Source organism: Macaca mulatta, chromosome 7 (genome assembly GCF_049350105.2).
Source record: "Macaca mulatta isolate MMU2019108-1 chromosome 7, T2T-MMU8v2.0, whole genome shotgun sequence".
Taxonomy (NCBI): domain Eukaryota; kingdom Metazoa; phylum Chordata; class Mammalia; order Primates; family Cercopithecidae; genus Macaca; species Macaca mulatta.
Window position 1 is genome coordinate 11726874 of NC_133412.1, and position 23160 is coordinate 11750033.

At 40.3% G+C, this 23160-nt stretch overlaps 1 protein-coding gene and 1 pseudogene across 1 annotated transcript in view; both read right to left on the bottom strand.

Annotated features, from left to right (window-relative positions):
- Window positions 1-15615, bottom strand: part of LOC144329760 (uncharacterized) — a 32992-nt pseudogene extending 17377 nt beyond the window's left edge.
- The window catches only part of LOC698672 (golgin subfamily A member 8C), a 47351-nt gene extending 24629 nt beyond the window's left edge, over window positions 1-22722 (bottom strand). Inside the window, exons 1-3 of the mRNA XM_077939080.1 lie at window positions 20550-22722; window positions 18542-19284; window positions 15503-15642 (exon numbers count right to left, since the gene is read on the bottom strand). The gene's annotated coding sequence lies outside the window, so the exon portion shown is untranslated. The remainder of the gene's footprint in view (window positions 1-15502; window positions 15643-18541; window positions 19285-20549) is intronic.
- Window positions 22723-23160: the final 438 nt, after the last annotated feature.

Sequence of the window (23160 nt, forward strand, 5' to 3'; positions counted from 1 at the left end):
CTTTGAAATTTTTATGGTGTCAAAAATGAAGAACTTAGCCATAAATATTCCAAAGCATAGGGGCAGAAGAACCCGTTTCCTTAAATGGCATTTGAGTATTCTTTACAACTGCAACTTTCTCTCCCATCCTGTGATGGCCAAGAGTTTTTCCTCTGACAATGGCACTGAGCTTACCCGATGCAAAATATGAACATCTGCATTGCTTCATGGTAGGAATTGTTTTTCCCCATTCTTTTGTGAGAATGAAATGGTTCAGACCATGTAGCTCCTCTCTGGGACTGCTCAAGTCCTTTCCATGTCTGAAGACTATTCTCTGAACTAAACATAACTTCTGGGGAGGTACCAAATCTCCCATTAGAAACTTATTTAGATCAATATGTTTTATCCTTTTAACTCTTTCTGAAATAAAATCATTTCATTTCTCCTTTAATGTTATTTTATATTTCAAAATACACAGATAGCATGCCTAAGAGAAAATCAAGGCAATGACAGTTTTAGAACACAAACTGTGGTAATTTTGAAAACACAAAAGCTAAGACCACTGATTAGGTCTATGTGGACATCAAGTCCTCCACAACCTGTTCTGCCCTCTGGGGCTCTGCCCACACATTTCCCTTGCCTGACATTCCTTCTGCTTCCTACCCTTCCAAACTCTGTATTTCTCCCCCAAAAAACCTGCCAAGAGCACTCTAGCCTGCACATCTTCCATTCCAGCTAACCAAAGGCATCCTTGCATTGACTAAACCAAATTATTTTGCAGAGAAGCCATCTAAAAACTTCTACTGTAGACCATTCACCTTCATAATTGTTATGATGACATTATTGAATAATAAAATGAGGGAAAGAAGTCCTCTTCACTCCCTTATCCTGGAGAATCCAAGCCAGTGTCTTTCCCACTTGCTTTCCCCAAACTCTGGGACTTTTGAAAGTAACAGTTTAATGGAAAGGAAAGAAAATCTACAAGATAAACTCTCCAAAACATTAAACTCATGTAAAGTATCACGGGATTAAAAATGTTGATTCTTTGTGTATTTAATTTCTGAAACATAGAAATCTATTTCCCACTGCTTAAATCTGCCACTGGACTAAAAGAGTATTGTATAGAATGTGCACTCACTGATTTAACAGAATTAGAACATCCAGGCCTTCACTGAGATTTTGCTTCCACAACCACTCAAAGTCTAGTCAGGAGTTAATGAGTTAACACCACACTTGATCTTTAATTAGTGAACACCACACTTGATCTTCACATTTTGGAAACTCTGACAGTAGACAGGGACTTGTTTTGGGAAAGGAAGTATACAGTAGACATTGTTACCCATTACCCAGCCACCACCACCTTTCCTTTAAAGCACTCCACTCTTCCTTTAAGGTTGCAGAGTCTCAGAAAGTGGGAAGAAAGGAAGTTTTTGCATTTTCTGGTCAAAAGAAAGTACATTTGTACAACCACATAATACCTATGCAAAGGTTTGTTGAAATCTGAACACAAGACAGAAGTAGTTCTAGCACCTCCACCAAAAGTAAGGTCAGTAAACTTTTCTTAACACACAGTGTCAGCAGCAGTGACACTGGAAAGTGGTCGACTCTACTACTGTATTAAATTACCTTCATTTTGTCAATATGTGTTCCACATTCTTACTGCTCTTTGTCTCCAAAGGGTTCCTGCTGAATATTGAGACAGTTCAAGAACACTAGGAGAAAAAATTCTTAATAATCCAAGTAAGGGTCGTCTAAGATAATATGCCACATATACAGACACAGTCATATTTTCAACTATAAAAAAGTTCAGTTGTCAAAGTTGTACAGCAAACACTATCCTAGGCTTAGCCTCTTCAGGCATTTGATTTATAATCACTGTAAAGAAAAGTCAGTCACAAAATGCCACGTTTTGTATGATTCTATTTATATGAAATGTCCAGGACAGGCAAAACTACAGAGAGAGAAATTTGATCACAGGTTGCTAGGATGAAGCATGCGGGAGACAGGTACATGACTACTGATGGGTACGGGATTTCTTTTTAGGGAGATGAAAATGTTCTGAAATTAGGTAGTGGTAATGGTTGCATAACTCTGAATATACTAAAAACCACTGAACTGTACACTTGAAGGGTTAGGCTTATCACATAAAAACTGTATCACAATAAAGCTGTCAGTTGGGAAAATGTTTGGCTATGTGAAGAAATAAAGAAATAGGCCGGGCGCGGTGGCTCAAGCCTGTAATCCCAGCACTTTGGGAGGCCGAGACGGGAGGATCATGAGGTCAGGAGATCAAGACCATCCTGGCTAACACGGTGAAACCCCGTCTCTACTAAAAAATACAAAAAACTAGCCGGGCGAGGTGGCAGGCGCCTGTAGTCCCAGCTACTCGGGAGGCTGAGGCAGGAGAATGGCGTAAACTTGGGCGGCGGAGCTTGCAGTGAGCTGAGATCCGGCCACTGCACTCCAGCTTGAGCGACAGAGCGAGACTCCGTCTCAAAAAAAAAAAAAAAAAAAAAAAAAAAAAAAAAGAAATAGGGTCATAGCTAGAAGATATGGGATATAAAATACATGGAACAAAACTGCTGAATAATCTATCTAGAATCACACAATGCTTAAGTTTTACCCTGACTAAAATCACAAGCTTTGCATTTTATTGGTGTTTCACATTTTTTACTTCTTCCTAAGTCAGCCAATAATTCCTCCTCCTCACTTAATAGTGGACTACAAAGACCAAGCCATTTTGATTCTGCTGCCAATGGGCTTTCACATTTCATTCCTCCTTCCACCTCCATGACTACCAAACCAACGTAGGTTCTCCTCCCTTCACTCTAAGACAACAGCGTGGCCCTCAACTACTGTCACACTCTTCAAGGCTCTGTGAGGGCAACGTGTTTCATATTCTCTTCTGCTGCCACCAGATTTATTGTAAGACAGTTTCTTTACTGTTACTCCCCTATTTCTCAACCAGTTACATAGATAGATGAATATTCAGGCATAATAGTTGACCTACCAGAAAAAAGAAAAAAAAAAAAGATCTGTCATCAACCCACAGAACTGTTTGAGTACAAGATATTACGCCAGCACTATTTCCTACAAACCTTCGACATGAATCTTGTCCTCCTTGTGTTATAGCTTCAACTGGTGTCTTACACTCTGAATCTCTCATTCTCTTTCCTAGACACCTGATTGTGTTAACCTGTCACCTACGTTAATAATTTTCCTTCAACTTCCACCAGCTGACCAAACCCCACTCACATTTCATTGCCCAGCTGGGATCCAACCTACTTCATGAAGAGTAACTCTTTGCAGCTTTAAACCTCAAAGAAATTACGTCCACGCTTAGCTTTTCTTTTTCTTTCTTTTTACATGGAGTTTATCTTTGTCACCCCGGCTGCAGCGTGGTAGTGCAATCTCGACTCACTGCAACCTCTGTCTCCTGAGTTGAAGTGATTCTCCTGCCCCAGTCTCCTGAGTAGCTGGGATTACAGTTATGTGCCACCACATCTGGCTAATTTTTTGTATTTTTGATGGAGATGGGGTTTTGCATCTTGGCCAGGCTGGTCTCGAACTCCTTACCTCAAGTGATCTGCCCACCTCGGTCTCCCAAAGTGCTGGGATTACAGGCATGAGCCACTGTGCCAGGTCCATGGTTAGCATTTGGTAATCAATGGAGTACTTAGAATACTTAGTACTTTTAATCTCCTCTTATATAGCTGGCATTTGGTATAATGAAAAACACTTTACTACAAATCAGAAGATTTATTTGGGGAGGTCACAAGCTGACTTAGTATTCAAATTATTCATCCAAATAACAAGGACCATAACACACTGTGGCAAAAAAGAATCAATGAAGAAACTATGGAATGGATTTTGAAATTAAAAATGGCATGATTCATAACTTCAAGTATTTGTCTTGATTCTAGGTGGTATACTAAGATCATAAACTTACATTCTTGTGATTCTTACAACAAAATGTTGAAAGCTATACTCGTCCATTTTATAATCACATTTGAAAATGTTTTCATACATTTATTCTGAATTTGCAGATTTTTGTCCAAATCTTTTGTTTGATCATTTTTTTTTTCCTCTCAAATGAGATTCTGTACATAAAATGACCTGTCTTCCTTTTCCCGTGCTTATGGGAATACTGAGTCAACATATACAATTTTATAAACCGTCACATAAAACTAAAGCACAATACTTATGTCTTTTCTCCCCAATCAGTAAGGGCTTCATTAAAAAGACATTTTGACATTCAACTATGAAAAAACAAAAGAACTATGGCTTGGTGGCAAGTAAAAGGCTGGTGTGGTGATCAAGAGACACAAGGGTTAAACATTTAGTATTTTTCAGCCTTGTGTTTATTTTGTATACGTAAGTATTTCGCTGGGTAACCTAACATTCAACATCCAAAACTGACTATGAGGTTCTGTGCCAAGAAAAGTACTTTTTATAGCAATTTTACTGCCTAAACCAAAACAGTCTAGAGAAGCTTTAAAGGTAACACAATAAAACAGTACACAATATTAAATAATTCTGCTTCACACCCAACCAAGGACTTCCACTCACGCTAATAGTATATTTGTGATCAATTTCATAACAACCTGTCAAAAGGAGACCTCTAACATCTGCCCACTAAGGGATCACTTCAGCATTTTCTGCTCTGCAGCAGAAAACACACGGGAATCACTCAGAACTCTGGATTTCCAACAGAGCAGCATTTCCAAGGGAGTAAGCCAGAGGACACCATCCTCTGAGATGCTGTCAGGTACATTATTAAACAAATTTGGGAAGAACAGAAAATAGCCTCAAGGCTCCAAGAAGTCCTTCGGTAAAAGACATTTTGATCCTGGCTTCCCACAAACCTTGAAATCCCCAGAAAACAAATATGTACTAACATATCACTATACTGGCACTCATAGAGCATTTTGGGAGATATGGCAAAGATTAGGCTGCAGGTATCAGGTAAGTAAACTCTTAAAAAACAATATTGTACAATCTTTTAATTTAAAAATTAAAAGAAAAACAGAAAAGCAACAGCAAAAGATACATAAATAAATGAAAAAATTTAACAAAGATTATTGGGCCGCGTAAGTTGCTCAGACCTGTAATCGTAATACTTTGTGAGTCTGAGCGGGGTGGATCGCTTTAGCCCGGGAGTTTGAGACCAATATGAGCAACATGGAAAAACCCTGTGTCTATCAAAAATACAAAAATTAGCTGGGTGTGGTGGCACATGCCTGTGGTCCCAGCTGCTCAGGAGGATGAGGTGGGAGGATGGCTTGAGCCCCGGAGGCAGAGGTTCCACTGAGCTGTGATTGTACCACTCGCTTCAGCCTGGGCAACACAGCAAGACTCTGCCTCAGTGAATGAGTGAATGAATAAATACATAAAACAATATTACTTTACTGTGTGATAGAACTCAAAATGAGCTCAACACATCCATATGTGATACTAAGGGTTTTTTATAAAACAACAACAACACTCTTTTTGTTTCTCTGAGCTTTTACAGATGGATATCATGTCCAGATAACTATTCTGTAGTATCAACACCACAGTTAATACAAATTCTGATTATACAGAAATGATTCTTCACAGGATGTTAGCCCCCAGAACACATATATAAGTATGTAAAGCAAATATAACTAAAAATAACGGTAGGAACAAAGCTCTTCTGGAGAAAGTTCTGAAGTCTGAAGTGGTTGCTCATATTTTTAATCTAAATGCAATTATTACTACCTCAAACATATAAATCATCAAAGTAAGGGCGGGGTATATTTAGATTTTAATCACCATAATGTGGATTATGTCACATAGTAGAATTAGTCAGCTGAGTGAAAATCCTCAAGTTACTTTAAATTGCTCATACTTTGAGGGTCTCCGGAACATTTCATAACTAACCTAGCAAAGTGTGATCTTTTCCCTACTTCTGTAAGACTTCCAGCCACAGAAAAGAAGCAACAGAAACTTCAGTAAAACTGCAAGACAATTACCATTGGATAATACTAACCTGTAACTATCACCTCTAACAATAAGTAGCCAGCTCCATACATCCATGAGATTGCCCATAATTATTCCTAGAAGTACTAATTAGGATCACAGGCACGTGGGGAACACTCGGTAATCGTAACATTCTCTAAACCCTCAATCACAATTTACATTGAGAAATACTTGGTTTTTATGATAAAAGAGTATGTGTATATATATGTATGTATGTATAAATATGTATATGTGTGTGTGTGTTGAGTCACTAAAAGCCCTATCTATCAGCAACATAATGCTTGATGACGGTTCCGGATGTGGGCCCCAGAACAACAGCATCAACTTCACCTGGGAACTTCTAAAGAACGTAAATGCTCAGGTCCCACCACAGACCTATTGAATCAGAAACTCTGGGACTGTCTCTCCAAATGAATTCTAGTGCACACTTTATTAAAAATGAAAAAACAAAACATAGGCCAGGCACAGTGGCTCACGCCTGTCATCCCAGCACTTTGGGAGGATAAGGTGGGAGGATCGCTTGAGCCCAGCAGTTCAAGAACAGCCAGGGCAACATAGTGAGACCTCATCTCTATACAAAAATTAAAAAAAAATTAAAGTCAACACTTAACACTTTCCCTCCTGCGAGAACAGGTAACACCACTCACACAAATGGAGGATCAAATGAAAGTTATCCTAAAAAGCAAATAAGTAAGTTTAATTAATTTTAAGAACATCCTTAATGCTATACTATTTAGAAGATTTTAAAAGAATCTATAAAGAATATGTACATTATTATCAGACAATAGGTGAGAGTCACAAAGGTAAGATTGGCACCACAAACCAAATGAAAGAAAACTAAAGCAAATAAAAATGAAGTTAAAATCAGGTCCAAGCAGAACACTGTTTTGGTAAACTTACAAAACACAGGAAGGGGTTCCACTTCAATAGAACTATATAAAGGAACCATTCCAATAATGACAGACTAGGTAACTTAGATCAGTCTTCTGACTGAGAACTAGAAAGGTGGACAAAACGTAACGATTACAGGGCTGAGAAAAGGGAACACCAGAGAACAGGGTCTTCTTTTTCCCCCTTAGGTTTTCTTCCAATGACAGAAGAGACAAAGAAGAGGTTAACAAGCTGAGCTAGAACTCACAGCCTCACAGAGCTCACAGGGAGATACACATTGGAGCTCAGCATCCACGGAGGAGAGGCCCTGCTAAGTAAGTCTCCCACTCCTTAGGTTGGGAACCTGAAGAACAAACTGCAAATTGCCCTGAGAGGGAATGAGGCCAGCTTGAATTATCTCAGTCCCTGATTGGATAAGACAGTCCTGGGTTGCTACTTTCCAAGCCTGTTTCAGGGGCAAATGTAAATCCTCTCTGGAGAAGAATATCATCCAAGGCTTCAAATTAGTTCTACCATTTTTCATATATAATGTCTATCACTAAAAATAAAAAGCCACATGAGACGGAAAGATGACATAACAGAAAACAAGAGAAGTAAACAACAGACACAAAACCACAAGTGATGGAGATAACAGAGTTAGCAGACACACTTTAAAATAACTCTGCTGAACATGAGCAACGAACCACAGGACAAGACTGAAAACCCGGCAGAGAAATGCCAATTATAAAAATGAACCATATGAAATTCTGCAATTTAGAACTATCACAACTGAAATTAATAACTTAATGGATAAGTTTAACCACAGCAGGAACCTAGCAGAAGAGAGATTCAGTAAACTGGAAAAAGGTCAGAAAGACAAAAATGTAGAAAATAGAGAAAACAAAAGGCAACATATTGAAAAGTTTATAACATACGTAGAGCCCTGGAAGAAAAAAAAGAATGGGACAGAAGCAATAGCTGAAGATACAGTTGCAGAGAATTTTCCAAGACTGATCAAAGACCACAAGATTTAACCACAAAAAACACCTCAAGAGAAACACGGAAGCTAGCATGTGAGAATGATATCTTCAAGGTGCTGAATAAAGGAAACTGCCAACCTATAAACTTACACTTAATGAAAATACTCTTTGACAATAAAATAAAAAATAAAGGAATTTTTCTATCTGCAGACTCACACTAAAGGAAGTATTAAAGGATAGTTTCAGAGGAGAAAGAGGATCCTCGATGAAAATGTGGAGACTAAAGAGCATGAAAAAGAGCTAATATGCATGTAAATCTAAGTGAATATTGACTAATTATATAATTATGTGTAGGGTTTTAGATAAGTATAGATGTGAAATATACGAAAACAGCAGCACATATTTGGGAGGAAGGACATGAACTCACAGTGTGCTAAGGTTCTTGTATTGACAAGGAAAAGGAAAAAAATATGAATCTACAAGTTTATGTTAGACTTTCACACATCAAGGACATATTGTAACTATAGGGTAATGAAGAAGAATAAGAACTACGCTGACAGAGGCAGAAAACTAGAGTCATCAAAAAATCTAAAAGAAAGACAACATGGAGCACAAAGCAAGAAAAACTAATAGGAATGACTCATCGATAAGATGGTAGACTCGAACCCAAGTATCAGCAATAACTAATTGGCCCAATTAAAACACAAACATCATCAGACTTGATAAAAATATATGAAGAGAGGAAGATGAGACAGAAGATGAAAGATAAGAGGAAATCTTTTTCTAACTTACAATAGAAATGTAAGATTATCCACAACATACCAACTTAATGACACAAGATACCAACTTAATGACCATGATTATAATCTACTTTCAAATGAAGTAGCTCACTTTTATCTATAATTTAACAGACAGAATGAAAAGTATAGAGGTTGATGTAAAGCTTGGTAAAGTACAACTTCATTTAACCTCCTATTATTTAGATCTTTAAATATGTGAATCCCTAGGGAGTGACTATAGAACACCTTAATTGATTATGGGTGAATGAATTCATTTTAAACTGTTCAGAGTAACTCTTCTACATCAAAACCTGGGGACTCTATTCCATAAACTGTACCCTGGAACTCAAGAATCCAGATCTTAGAGAAATAAAAAGAGTTCTTCAGGAAGGGGGAGAAAAAGGCTGAGGGTGACTGTTCAAAGGAAGTTTGAGTTACCTTTGTATATATTAACTCTGAACCAGACTCTCAGGCTCTACAAGAATCTCATGAAGCTATCTGACTTCCTATTTAACATCTCAGCCTTGTAAGCTTTACTTAAGGATGAAGAACATTCTTTTTTTCAAAGGCTACATCACTAGATGGGTCTAAATAGTTACAAGTCACTTCCTTATATTGGGTAGAAAATCACCTCTTTGTAATCTGACTTACTAGTTCTAGTTTTATGCTCGGTCTTCACCAAAAACAAATAAAAACTAAAGCCTCCATATACATACTCCTTCAAACAGTTGAAGACAAGCTATCATGAACCCCCATATTTTCCTCTCCAAATCCACAATTTCACCAGGTATCCTAGGTCATGGACTAGAATGAATCTCTTCCCAATCCTAGTTTATTCTCTAAATGAACCTAAACTTATCTAAATAGACCCTTCTTAAAATACTACCTCAGAATTCAATTCAGTAATTCTGATGTTGCCTGTAACAACAGAAGACAACTTCCTTAAAAAGCACAGCAAGTCGGATTTACCAAGTAGCTGATGAGGTCGCATTCCCTCCTGCCCTCACTCCCATCTTTGTGTTATAGTTTATCTCCAGTTCCATTTTGCTTAGTATTCATGACACTCAAGTTGTCACTGTGGACATCAGAGACTATAAATATATATTGTTCTGGCTCCTTCCTGTACATCTTTCCGAGTCATACCTGCTATTCTCCAAAGTCTGTGAATCCCGATACTAATAACTTGGCAATTCAGTTTAAGGTCCTCTTCAGAAGGTCAATTAACTCAAGGCAATCACATTCTTACCAGGACTCTTAAGAAATACTCCAACCCCAGAAAAAGGCCTTTCTTTCTGGTATCAGGAGCCATGGGCCACAAACACAAATCCAATAGAATTTCAGTCATTTACCTCCCAGATCGTCCCCTCCCTGAAGTTCTAGCTAGAGTAGGAAAAAATAATGAAAACAACACCTGTAGTCACGAATCCTCCAGTTTCCTGGTCAAGATTTCATATTCCCTTGAAGATACCTCCCACAGAGGACGTGACAAGGGAGGGGCACAAAGGAAGCTACAGGTACCAATAAGGTTCTATTTCTTTTGGGGGTGTGTGTGTGTGTGTGTGTGTGTATATATATATATATATATTTTGTCATCAAAGATGGAGTGCAATGGCACAACCTCGGCCCACTGCAACCTCTGCCTCCTGGGTTCAAGTGATTCTCCCACCTCAGTCTCCCACAAAGCAGGGCTTACATTAGAGGCGCCCGCACCACGCCCAGCTAATTGTTTTGTATTTTTAGTAGAGACGAGGTTTTACCATGTCGGCCAGGTTGCTCTCAATCTCCCGACCTCAGGTGATCTGCCTGACTTGGCCTCCCAAAGTGCTAGGATTACAGGCATAAGCCACCAAGCCCAGCCAAAGGTTCCATTTCTTCAGTTTGGTGTTGGGCATATGGACGTATGATTTAATGTTTTAAAAAAGAAAGATACGTTCCTGGTGTTTTTGTGTTTTGTTTTTTGTTTTAGGCCTGTGTGCTTCATGCGGTCCCCCGTATGAATCCGTAAAGAAGTAGCCATTAGCAACTTCAGTCAATATATACCGGATTCATACTTTAGGAAGACAATCCAGTTGACAACCACAATAGTTTCTATGACAACAAAAGTGAGAGAAAATACTGACATTAGGGTCATTTCAAGAAAGTTTAATCATAAGATATATCCTCAAGCAAAAATATACACAAACAGCTAAGTTCGAAGCTGTTGGAAAACTACTACCATCCTTAGAGTAAGTACAACAAAGTATGGTTTTATGTCTGTTTTTTTCATCAAAATACCTCATATAGCCATAGATTTTAAACCATTACATCCCATCTAGATTCCGTATTAGATCATTAACATTTCTTCTAGATCCCACTATTATTACTTTGTAACCTTTATTTTTAGCATCTTAAAAATACTTTATTAAATATAACACATACATTCAGAAAAGTACAAGAAATACACCTTAAAGTATACCTTAACAAGTTATTGTAAACTATTTTCCCATGTAGCCACCAACCTGGTCCAGAAACACATTCCAACCAGTATCCAAGATGCCCACAGAAGTCCCTTTCAGGTCACACCTCCTTACCTCTCGCCTGGATGGACTCCTTACCGTAACCTCTATGGAATCACCTCTTTGTTCTTGATAGTTTTACTGCTCAAGTATGAATCCAGAAATAAGTGTTTCTCAGTTTTCTTTTCATTTTAGTACCCCTAAGAAGCCTTTTTAGAAGTTTTCTTCCTAATTCTACCCCATGCTCCTGTGGTGGAATTTCAACACCACAGATATATTGTATGTTGGTTTATGTTATATGATCCTTTGGAAGGCAGCAGACCATTATAATAGGTAAGATTTTCTTTCACTCTAAGGACCCATTTTCACTCCACTGCAGGTGATATTGCCTCTACTAAGAATGTACGCCCAAGCCAACATTAGTTTTGCCTATTTTTGAGCTCTATATAGAAGAAATTGTACAAAATAGGTTTTGTGGGTCTGGTCTCTTTTGCTTAACATAGTGTTCAAGGTTCGCCCAGCTGGTCCCACTCAGCTGTAAGCCATTTTATGAATACAGCAGTTCTTCATTTTCTGTTTGGGGCTATTATAAAAGATGCTGCTCTGAACATTCCTGTCTCCGGGTGCCTACGTACTCCTTTCTTGTGGAGTATATATCCACAAAATTCCTGAACCATAGTATATGAGTATTTTCCACTTTACCAAATTGTTTCCCAAACACTTGTACAAATATACACCCCCATTAGAAAAATATAGAGTCCCCTAACAATTTTCTTACCTTAAAAGGTAAGTTCAGCAAAATATCTCCTATGTCTTCTTTTTCTTTTAAGATCTGAAGATCACTGTGCAAAGGACTATCAGGGTCAACCCTAAGAATCCCAAAACAAAAAACAGTTCAAACAAAAAGATTTTTTTTTTTCAACTAATTCAAAAATGAACCCGTCTGAAAGTTATAATAGAGCACCTAGGGTAAGTTCCAGAAAGAGAAGCTCTTAAGCTGCTCTATATTCCCAGGAAAAATAGAGGCCACTATAGCTTCCAGTTCCTTTAAAATAAATGTCCAAAAGAGATGATAATAGCCTAAATCAGATCTAATAAGGGGGTTCAGAGTTTGCAGTCATTCTAAAGCAAAACAGTCACATGTATGTAATTTTCTCAAGAATTTAAAAGAAGTTTAATATGCTTTCCTAAACTTGCATTATTAGCCAAGGGGTTCGAGGAGAACAATCTTCCATGGATAGAACCATGAAAAGTTAAATCACTAAAAAAATCAGTATTTTCCCACAACTGTCCTATACATACATGTCCAATATGATTTCCACCCCCACCCCCCCTTTTTTTTGTTTTGTTTCATTTTAAGAGACAGGGTGTCTCGCTCTGTCACCCAGGCTGCAATATAATGGTGGAATCACAGCGCATTGCAGCCTTGACCTCTCCAAGCTCAAACGATCTTCCTGCCTCAGACTCCCAGCACCCCTAGGAGCTGGGACTATAGGTGTACTCCACCTATATATTTTAAAAGTCATAACATAACCTTCTCTACAATAAGAGTTGATTGTTTTGCTTTCAAAACTGGGGGAAAAGTCATAAAAGTCAACTTGGCAATCATTCTCTGTATAACGAAATATATTACTCTCATTTACTTTCCAAGCAATATTGCTCAAGCTTGAGCTTTTTGCTAGAAGATAGAAATCATGTAAGAGTTCACTCTATCAGGAAAATGACAAAAACAATTCTGATGGAGCTATAAAAACATTTCTTTAAATCCAAAAAACAAGTAAACTCATCCTGTCTTACCCTCTACATCTTTTGGAACTTGGTTGCCTTTGAATTTCACAAAATAAAGCTAGTAAACATTTCCATTTTAGTCCACTTTTAAGAAATGACATTCATAATCTGACAACAGAAAAGAGCAAAAGAATAAGAAGAAGAGCAGGGATTTAGAGATCCTTCCCTGTCGTGTAACTCTGTGATCTGTAAATGTCCCTGAGCTCTTTCATAAGTCTATCTGAAGCTTGCACTGACCCAGACACAGCAGCCTGAAACATAAAAGTCACTTTTTACCAGGGTCTACTGAGCCAACTAATTTTAAGATTTAAAGTATTTCAACCTGATATAAAAGATTACAGTAGCCGGGCATGGTGGCTCACACCTGCATTCCCAGCACTTTGGGAGGCCAAGGAGGGTGGATAACTTGAAGTCAGGAGTTTGAAACCAGTCAGGGGGACAAGATGAAACCCCATCTCTACCAAAAAAATACAAAAGGTAGCCGGGCATGGTTGCACGTGCTTGTAGTCCCAGCGACTCGGGAGGTTGAGGCAGGAGAATCTCTTGAACCTGGGAGGTGGAGGTAGCAATGAACTGAGATGGCACCACTGCACTCTGGCCTGGGCCACAGAGCGAGACTCCATCTCAAAAGAAAAAAAAAAGAAAAAGATTGCAATAAGCATGGATCATCACTCAACATTTTAAGAAGTAAAAAAAAAGTCCAATTAAATGAAGCATTATGAAGTTTCAACAGAATATAAAACTAGACACAAGTCTGATAACTTTCTTCTTTCTTATCATCTGAAAAACTCTAACCAACATGTTCCGACCACCATGGACTCTATGATAGCAGAGAATTCAGTATGAGTCTATTCCAAATCCCAGCAATTTCTGAAAATACTTGAAGATACTCAAGGTGACACATTACTAACTAAAAAAGACTTCCATCCATAAGACTACAAGTGAGAATATTACACAGACGGTCTAGTTCACACATGGAGACTCTGAGAACCATGTGTGCCTACACGCAACTGGTCTCAGTTTTTCAGTGCGGGGACTTCTCTAAAGAGGAAAACATATTGATATCTTATCCTAAGACTAAATAGAAATGGAACTACTTTTTGGTCATGTGAAACTAAAGGTTTTAAAGACTGCACTATACTCTGAAAAAGAATATAAATCAAGTTTACAAAGGTATTACTTCCTAGCTATGTAACCATGAGCTCATTTCCTATCTATAAAATATGAGAAGTTTCTCCCATCCCTAAAATATGAAGAGCACCTATTTCACACAGCGGCTATGAAGACTAAATCAGAAGATATATAAAGTATAAAGTACTTGGCATAGTATCGGTCATGCAAAAGTGTTCAATAATTTACACTTGTTTTGAAGATAACTCAAACTAGAATCGATTACAAGACACAGAAAGTACAGTAACATTAATTCAAATGCTACAGTTAGTTTTTTAAATAATCAAGATATGAGAAATTGTCTAAATATCTTTCCTCTATGAAAAATTATTAATTACATTGATATACAACTAAGACTGAAGGAGGGATAGTAATTTATCTGGTTTCAACACTTGGCATCTACTGGCCTAACAATTCATTCCCTGTTTTGGAGAACCTGTGCCCAAGACAAAGTAACTTGTCCTCGGCTTTCATGGAGTTGGTAAATAGCTCTAATAGAAGACAGGAAGTAGTAAGTGTTCAGACTATCATCTGACATTTCCCTACTCTGTCTGAGCGCTTCATGTACATACACACATCATTCTCATCTATTTTTCATAGCAGTCATCCAAAAGGTATGTACTGTCTATCCATATTTCACAGTTAAGCAAAGTGAAACCAAAAAAGGTATGTTTGTCACCAAACTCAATATTCCTTTCACATCCTGCCGCTTCATATAAAAGAGATGTTAAGTAAAAAGAGAAGAATAACTTTTGGTTTGGTCAGAGCAGGATGGACCAAAGTCAGCTTCCTGAAGGAGAAATAATTTGAGTTGTTTTGTAGGAGAGAATGAATGTCAGTATACAGATGCCACAGAAGGAAGGTAAGCAGAGAAAACAGCATAAACAGGCCGGAAAGGGGCATACACAGGGATCAGCAGGTGGTTCCAGGATGTGAAGAGCAGATGAACAGGGTAAAAAGTGGCTATTCTTAGATGAGAAAGATAACCTTGGGCAAGAAAATGTATGACCGTGGCGAGGCACGGTGGCTCATGCCTGTAATCCTGGCACTTTGGCAGGCCGAGGTAGGAGGATCGCTTGAACTCAGGTGTTAAAGAGCAGCATGGTCAACACAGTGAGACCTCATCTCCACTAAAAATAAAAAAAAAAGCCTGGTGTGGTGGCACATGCGTATAGTCCAAGACACTTGGGAGGCTGAGGCAGGAGGATCGCTGGAGCCTGAGACATCAAGGCTACAGTGAACTATGATTGTGCCACCGCACTCTAGCCCAGGCGACAGAGCAAGACCCTGTCTCCAAACCAATAAACAGATGACTGAATCTACCACTAAGGCAGGAATGGAGGAGGAGAGCAGCTGAATTCGGCAGGTTCACGAATTGCCAGGTATCAACTATAATTACTTAACCAAAAAGTCCAGGCTCTAGCTATTTATACACACTTACACATTTAAATGGTCTTGCCTTTCAGTCTTCCTAATTTTCTCTAATATTGCCAAATTTTCTTTTTCAATTCCTTCATCCTCCAACTTTTTCCCACTAATAGGCTCTTCTTTCATCTCACAGTGATCTCAGTCTTCTATATCCTGCAAAAAGAAGAAAAATGTTAGCTTTTTCAACCTATTTTTCGTCAGCACTTTCTTATGCAAAAGTTAAATTATTCTTGATTCAATGGGGAACAAGAAACAGAATATATCTACCCTATGGGGAGAGAGAAAAAGCCCACACATTCCATTCATGAGGCTCCTACCTTTTATACACTATATGTTATTTAAAAGTTAGACTCTGTGTAAAGCAGATTTAAAAGCTTTACAAAGTCATAACTATTAATAAATAAGCCATCATTTCTTTATTTACTTCTTTATTATTCCTTTTTTTAAATAGAGTCTTACTCTGTCACCGAGGCGGGAGTATAGTGGGGCGATCTCTGCTCACTGCAAATTCTGCCTCCCAGGTTCAAGTGATTCTCATGTCTCAGTCTCCCGAGCAGCTGAGTTTCAGACCTATACCACCACGCTCAGCTAATTTGTTTATCTTTTTCGTAGAGACAGGGTTTCACCATGTTGGCCAGGCTGGTCTCAAAGTTCTGACCTCAAGTGATCTGCCCACCTTGGTCTCCCAAAGTGCTGGAATTCCTGGCATGAGCCACCACGCCCAGCCAAGGCATCTTTTAAATCTCCTCTTAAGAGGAACCTTTGAGACAGTTTAGCAGCAGGTGTCAAGAACCTTAGCTGTTCATAGTTTGTTGCAGAAACTCGACTTCTAGAATTGTATTCCAAGAAACTAGTCTAAGATGTAAACACAAATTTAGGCATAAGGATACCTATTGCAACCTTGCAACCACAAAAGCACAGACAAAATCTGCATGTGCAAAAATAGCAAAACAGTTAACTCAATTCCATGAACTATTAAGAGGCCACTGAAATACCAACACAGCATAATTTCTCCTGTATCAAAAAACTTTGAAATGAAAAATGGAATACACAAAGGAGTAGAAAGAATTTCAATTATGCTGAAATATGCACAGAAAAAGACCAGAAGAACTTATATTGAAATGTTCGTTTCAATTAATTTTAGTTGTTATCTCTGGAGACTTTTGGTGCTTTCCCTAATTTCAGTTTATGGTTTTATATAGAAAGCATCTATTGACGTTAATAACCAAAAAATGAGTCAGAAAAAGAATTTGATTTCAGGTGCTCAGGAGGTTGAAATAGAGGGCTCCTTTGGGCCCAAATGTTTGAGGCTGCAGCAAGCCATGGTCATGCCACTGCACTCCAGCATGGGTAACAGAGACTCTATCTCAAAAAATAATAATAATTTAAAAAGAATTTGAACAGTACCCCCCAGAACAACACCTTTATGCACATCATTCTGCTCCCTCCCTTCCCATACTATCTGTTCTTACACATATACAAATATATGCAGATTTTTAAAAATCCTTTTTTCAATTAAATTATTTTTCCACTTCAAATGCCAAATACTCTAAAGGAGTAGTTTATACTCATTTCGATTCTTTTTTTTTCCCAAGCCGGCTAATTCACTGATTTCTAGAGCAGGTTACTGACTACCTCCACTCAAACTCTGCCCATGACTCCATATGTCATGAAGCTCCCTTCTCCCTGTGTGCACCTTTCAGCCCTGACTTTCTATCCTATGCTTGTTTTCCTCCCATGCTCACAAAATGCCTTTGGTCTGTATTTCCTCCTATACCTTCAACCTCAGTCATGTTCCCATTCACACAAAACTTCTCCACCTAAGTATTAATCAGCACATCGCAAACAGAATTCAACACATATTTCTAAAACAATATCCTCAGCACACTATTCGCTGCTCAAGGTCTTCATATCAATAATCACACCAAATAGAAACACATGCCTATCTCGAATTCAAGACTTTTAACCATCTGCCTTTTCTGGCCAATCTTGCTTTCCATGACTTCAACACATCAACTTTCCTTCTCAAAAGAAAAGCATCCAATGCACCCAAACACACCATGTCCAAGGTTGTTCTGGGCCTGTTCCCATGTTCTTTCAGGAGCCTAGAATATCTGCTTTTCACCTGTCCTCATCTGACATCTCCAACGTCTAGTCTCTTACCTTTCTAGATTTCCCTCAAAGTTGCGGTCCCTTGTTCATTATCTTGTGAGGGGAAAACAAAAGCGTTCATGATCTTTAGTACAATGGCCGCCTGACCCACGGAAAAAGTTTAACGTTTTCATGCAGTTTATTCCACCTCAGCTAAACTGTATAAAAACATTGAAACAAATTCTCATTCTAATTGGACAATTCTAAGAAGTATTTTCCTCCCAGACTCATAAAACAAGCCTACAGCCAGGCACAGTGGCTCACACCTGTAATCCCAGCACTTTGGGAGGCCGAGGTGCTGGATCACTTGAGGCCAGGAGTTCAAGACCAGCCTGGGCAACAGAACGAGACTCAGACTCCACACACACACACACACAAAATTAGCTGGACGTGGGGCACCTGCCGTTAGTCCCAGCTACTCCGGAGGATTGCTTGAACCTGGGAGTTCAAGGTTGCAGTGAGCCGTGACCACGCTACTGCACTCCAGCCTGGGTGACAGCGAGACCCTGTCTCAAACAAACAAACAACAACAAGTCTACAACACTACTTCTTCAGTTCTGAAGCACTTTAAAGTATATTTTAGATTAATAATTTCCAAACTAAGAAAATGAAAGTCTGAATTAATTGTAAGACCCCAAACAGAAAATATATTTTAAAACAATCAAGACCATAAAATTCACATGCCTTCTATTTGGTCAATGCAGAGACAAAGATCTTTGTTCCAAGGTTTTAATGTAAATGCAAAGCTTCAGAGCCTGAAAACATCTGAAATTATACCCAGAACTGACAACTGGCCTAGGCTCAATGTCATTGGAATTTGCTCTACTAAATTTTCTACCATTTGTATGTGTTCCCTCCAAAATTCAGGTGTTTCTAATGTGATGATATTAAGAGGTAGGACCTTTAAGAGGAGATCAGGCCAACAGGGCTCCTTCCTCCTTAATGGGATTAAGGCCGTGATGAATGAGGCTTCACACATGGGACTAGCTTGCTCTCCTGCCCTTCTGCCTTCTACCATGGGAGGATGCCACAAGAAGGCCCTCAGACATTAATGTTGGTATTTTCATCTTGGACTTCCCAGTCTCCAGAACTGTTAGAAAATAAATGTCTGTTCTGTATAAATCACCCAGTCTCTGGTATTCTGTTATAGCAGCATAAAACAGACTGAGAGAAAATTCCTTGATGATTTTTCAACACGAGACAGTTTCACTACTTCTGGTGAATAGTCCCTAACATGTTCTCAAATTCTCCTTTTATGCAAACATAACATTTTTTAAACGTAGTAGTTCCTCTTCCTAAAAATAACCGAATGCATGTTAAGGACTGATTACTATTAAATATAAACACAACTTTGGTGGTAAAAGTTAAGGACTTTTGTTTTCCATGAAATCAAATCCAAAGAATTCATATAAAGCATTTGCTCAAAGGCGTGTCATCGGTTAGAGGTAAAGTTGGAGTTGAGAAATTATATTGCATTCCAAATACAATGTGCTTTCAATTATTGCACATTAATAGTAGTTTACAAAGGAGATTCATGGAATTACTCAAATCAAAAATGACATTTATGAAATGTCGTTCTTATCCTACTTCAGCCATCTCCTCTTCTTCCTCTTCTTCTGAAGTCACTTCCTCTGTTGTCCCATTCTGAAACAGAGAAAGAATCTGCCAGGGTTACACAGGCTGAATACAGGCTAAGTCCATTAGGAGACTGGTGCCATAGCTTTAGGGACAAACTGTCAACCATCTGTCACTGCAGTGCCGCTACCAGAGAGCTTATTAACATTAAATGTTTATTTTTAAATCCAACTCTGGTTTGACAAACAACAGTCATCAGCTTTTAAAAACGGAACAGAAAATAGAAGAATTAGGAATAAAAAAAGCAATCAAAGATAAATATAAAATATATAAGTCAAATATAAAGCAAAACTGAAAACAACGTTAAAACGGAATCTAATTTAAAATAAGCAAACATTTTACTTACATGGCTATGTGTATAAGATCAATAACTTATTTTATAAAAAATAAATATAATCAATTATCCATTCCTTAAAATAACTACCTTTTTAACTTTGAAAAGCCTGAATCATTACATAAATTCAATTGCCTTTCATTTTAAAAGATCAGATGTGTGATTTATAGACACTTCACAAAACTAAGAATTATGAAATGATTACCACCTCACTAAAAGGCAAATTTTAGTTTTAAAAACAAGTTATTTACTACAAAATACCTCTCTACAAGACAGAATTTACCAACTGACACAATTGACGATCATCGAGTTTAGAATTGAATTTAATGGGGTTTTAGGAAGGGCCTTCATACCCAGTTTGGACAAATTTCAAAAGATAAGCTTCCTGGCCAGTGTACAGTATATAAATGCATCTTTAATCATGAAGGCCAGTTCAGGTTAGAACCCAGAATATGTAACATATCAAGAAACTAGGATCCGGAGATCCAGTAAGACCAACAAAGGTCTCAGCACTTTCTAAGCATCTGTTCTCAGATACGCTGATGGAGGAATACTTAAGAAAAACAAACCCATGATCACAGAGGGTGTTAGAACTCTTCTGGATCAGTGAGCTGGAGAATGCCATGTAGATAAACATACCCATGCAGAATTAACTTGTATTTCCTTTAAATCTGCATCTCTTTAGACATTCTTTGTCTTCTAAAATCTAAATGGAAAAAGGAAGCCAGCAGCAGCTTCCAACACGTAATTCACACCTTCTTCCTTTCTCTAAATTGTTATATTTTGAGTATCTAAAGAATATATACTTAGCCTAGCAGTTCCAAAGACTTTGGTTGCATCAGTGATTGAAAGAGCATTTTTGAAATGCTCATTTCAAAGCCTACCCAGAGAATCTGTCTTCCTTGTTGTTGTTGTTTGTAAAGGAGTCTTGCTCTCTCACCAGGCTGGAGGGCAGTGGTAGGATCTCGGCTCCCTGCAACCTCTGCCTCCTGGGTTGAAGCGATTCTCCTGCCTCAGCCTCCCGAGTAGCTGGGACTACAGGCGCCTGCCACCACGCCCAGCTAATTTTTGTATTTTTAGTAGAGACAGAGTTTCACCATGTTGACCAGGATGGTCTCGATCTCTTGACCTCATAATCTGCCCACCTCTGCCTCCCAAAGTGCCGGGGAGAATCTGTTTTTAAAAAACTCTCTGAGGTGATTCTGACATGCATCCATGTCTGTAACCATCAGCCCAGTTACTCTCTTTCATTTTACAAACGACAAAGCTGAGCCCCCACCCCTCAAAAAGGGTAAGTAATTTAATCAAAACAAAAAGTGAGTTAGGGTTGTGAAATCCTAAGATGAATTTCTTTTCAGGATGTGGCCTGGTCCTCTTTCCAAAATCCCATCAAAATGACAGTATTTTATTAAGAAGAATAAGTCTGCCGCAGCAGCAGAAAAATAACACATACAAGGAGAATACCCTGAGTGAACCAAAACCACAGGGACATGCTGGAAGACACAAAGCAGACGGAATCAGACTGCTGGGCTTGACAAAGCCACAGACCCAATCCAAATAATGGAGGGACCACTTTTTTCCAGAACAATCTAACATTCTTTACTGTACTTCTCCCAGCTACTGTTGGTAAGGATCACCCTCTGATATAGGAAGCCTGTCTTGATGGCCTCTTACTATGAGTGTGAAAACCAGAGAAAAAAGACAATGTTTTTAATATAACTCAACACAGCAGCAAAATCTTGAAAGAGACACTATGTCTGCCTTATAACTCAGGAGCTAGAAAGCTCTCCTGCCAGCATCTCCCCACCCTGGTGCCACAGGATGAGCATGAGTCTGCAAACCAGGAGAGGGAGGCCCCAGCAGAAAAGAGTGACAATTCTGAAGACACGTGTGATGGTTAATACTGAGTGTCAACTTGATTGGGTTGAAGGAATCCCAGCACTTTGGGAGGCAGAGGTGGGTCATTTGAGGTCAGGAGTTTGGGACCAGCCTGGCCAACACGGTAAAACCCCGTCTCTACTAAAGACACAAAAGTTAGCCAGGCGTGGTGGCGGGCACCTGTAATTCCAGCTACTCCGGAGGTTGATGCAGGAGAATCGCTTTAACCCGTGGACTGTCAAGAGACATAGGCTGCAGTGAGCCAAGATCGCGCCACTGCACTCCAGCCCGGGTGACAGAGTAAGACCCTGTCTCAAAACAAACAAACAAAAAAACAAAAGAAAAAGAAAACTTTTTTTGAGCGAAGTCTCGCTCTTATCCCCCAAGTTTGAGTGCAAGGGCTAGATCTGGGTTCACGGCAACCTCTGCCTTCCGGGTTCAAAGGATTCTCCTGCCTCTGCCTCCCAAGGAGCCGGGATTAAGTCACCTGTCACCACGCCCGGCTAATTTTTGTATATTTTAGTAGAGACAGGGTTTCACCATGTTGGCCAGGCTGGTCTCCAACTCCTGACCGCCTGGGTCTCCCAACGTGCTGGGATTACGGTGAGCCACTGCGCCCGGCCGAAACACCGAAAAGCTTAAAGGCCTTTTCCCTTCCCCGCCCGGGCTCAAAAAACGCCGGAGCCGCTCTGCACCGCCCTGTCGCGGTCCCCGGAGCAGTCCGGCTGACTCGGGCGACCCTGGCTCCCGAGAGGGCTCTGGCCACCACGGGCTCCCACCTCTGGGCGCGGCGACAGGGGCCGAGAGGGGCCGGCAGCCCCCAAGCCAGCCCCCCGCCAGGAGCCGGAGAGACGCGGCCTCCGCCTCCTCCCACCCAAGCCTCCCTCAGTCCCGGGGGCGGGCCGGGCTAGTCGCGGGAGAAAGGGGCGGGGAACCGGGGTCTCTCCCGGGCAGGCACCCGTTTGTTCCGGGACTCCAGGCGCCCCCTCTCCGCCCTCACCCTGCCCCGCGAGGCCTCGGCAGGGCGCCTCAGGGTCATGTTGCTGTGGAGCGTGAGCCGGCGGCTGCGGGCTCCTGGTTCTTGTGGAAGACAGATGCCAGCAACTTCAGTTTGGCCTTGAGCCGGGACACGGACATCTTCCCCTCATCTCCGGCGGGAGGGGCGCGGAACGGGAGACTCTCCGGAGCCGCTGTCACGGCCGCGACCACCCGCGGGGCCGCCCTGCAGAGCTCTCCCAGCTCCGCCTCTCCCCGCCTCCTCCAGCCTCCTGGGAGCGCGGCTGGAAAATGGCAAGGGGCACGGAGGTGGCCTTGGCGGGAGCTGTGTGGAGGCCTGTGGAGCTGCTCCCATTGTAACCCATCCACCGACGGGAGGCGCCGCTCCTGTCAAGCCGCAGCTTAAAAGGGCGACAGCACCACCGCCCCCGCTACCGCCTGGGAAAGGGCTGCCTGCGTCCCCGTCCCTGTCCCCGTCGCCCCTCGCCCTTCACCCTTCAACCCGGCGTGCCCCGCGCGCATCCGTTTTGGCGGGTGCACGAGTCCAGAGCGTGCGCGCGCCCCCGGCTGCCCCCTCCTCCCTTGACCCAGCACCTTTCTGCCTGACCCATCTGGTCCCTTCCTCACACTGGCTGACAGGAGGCTCAGGGCGGCACAACCACCAACTCTGTAACTCG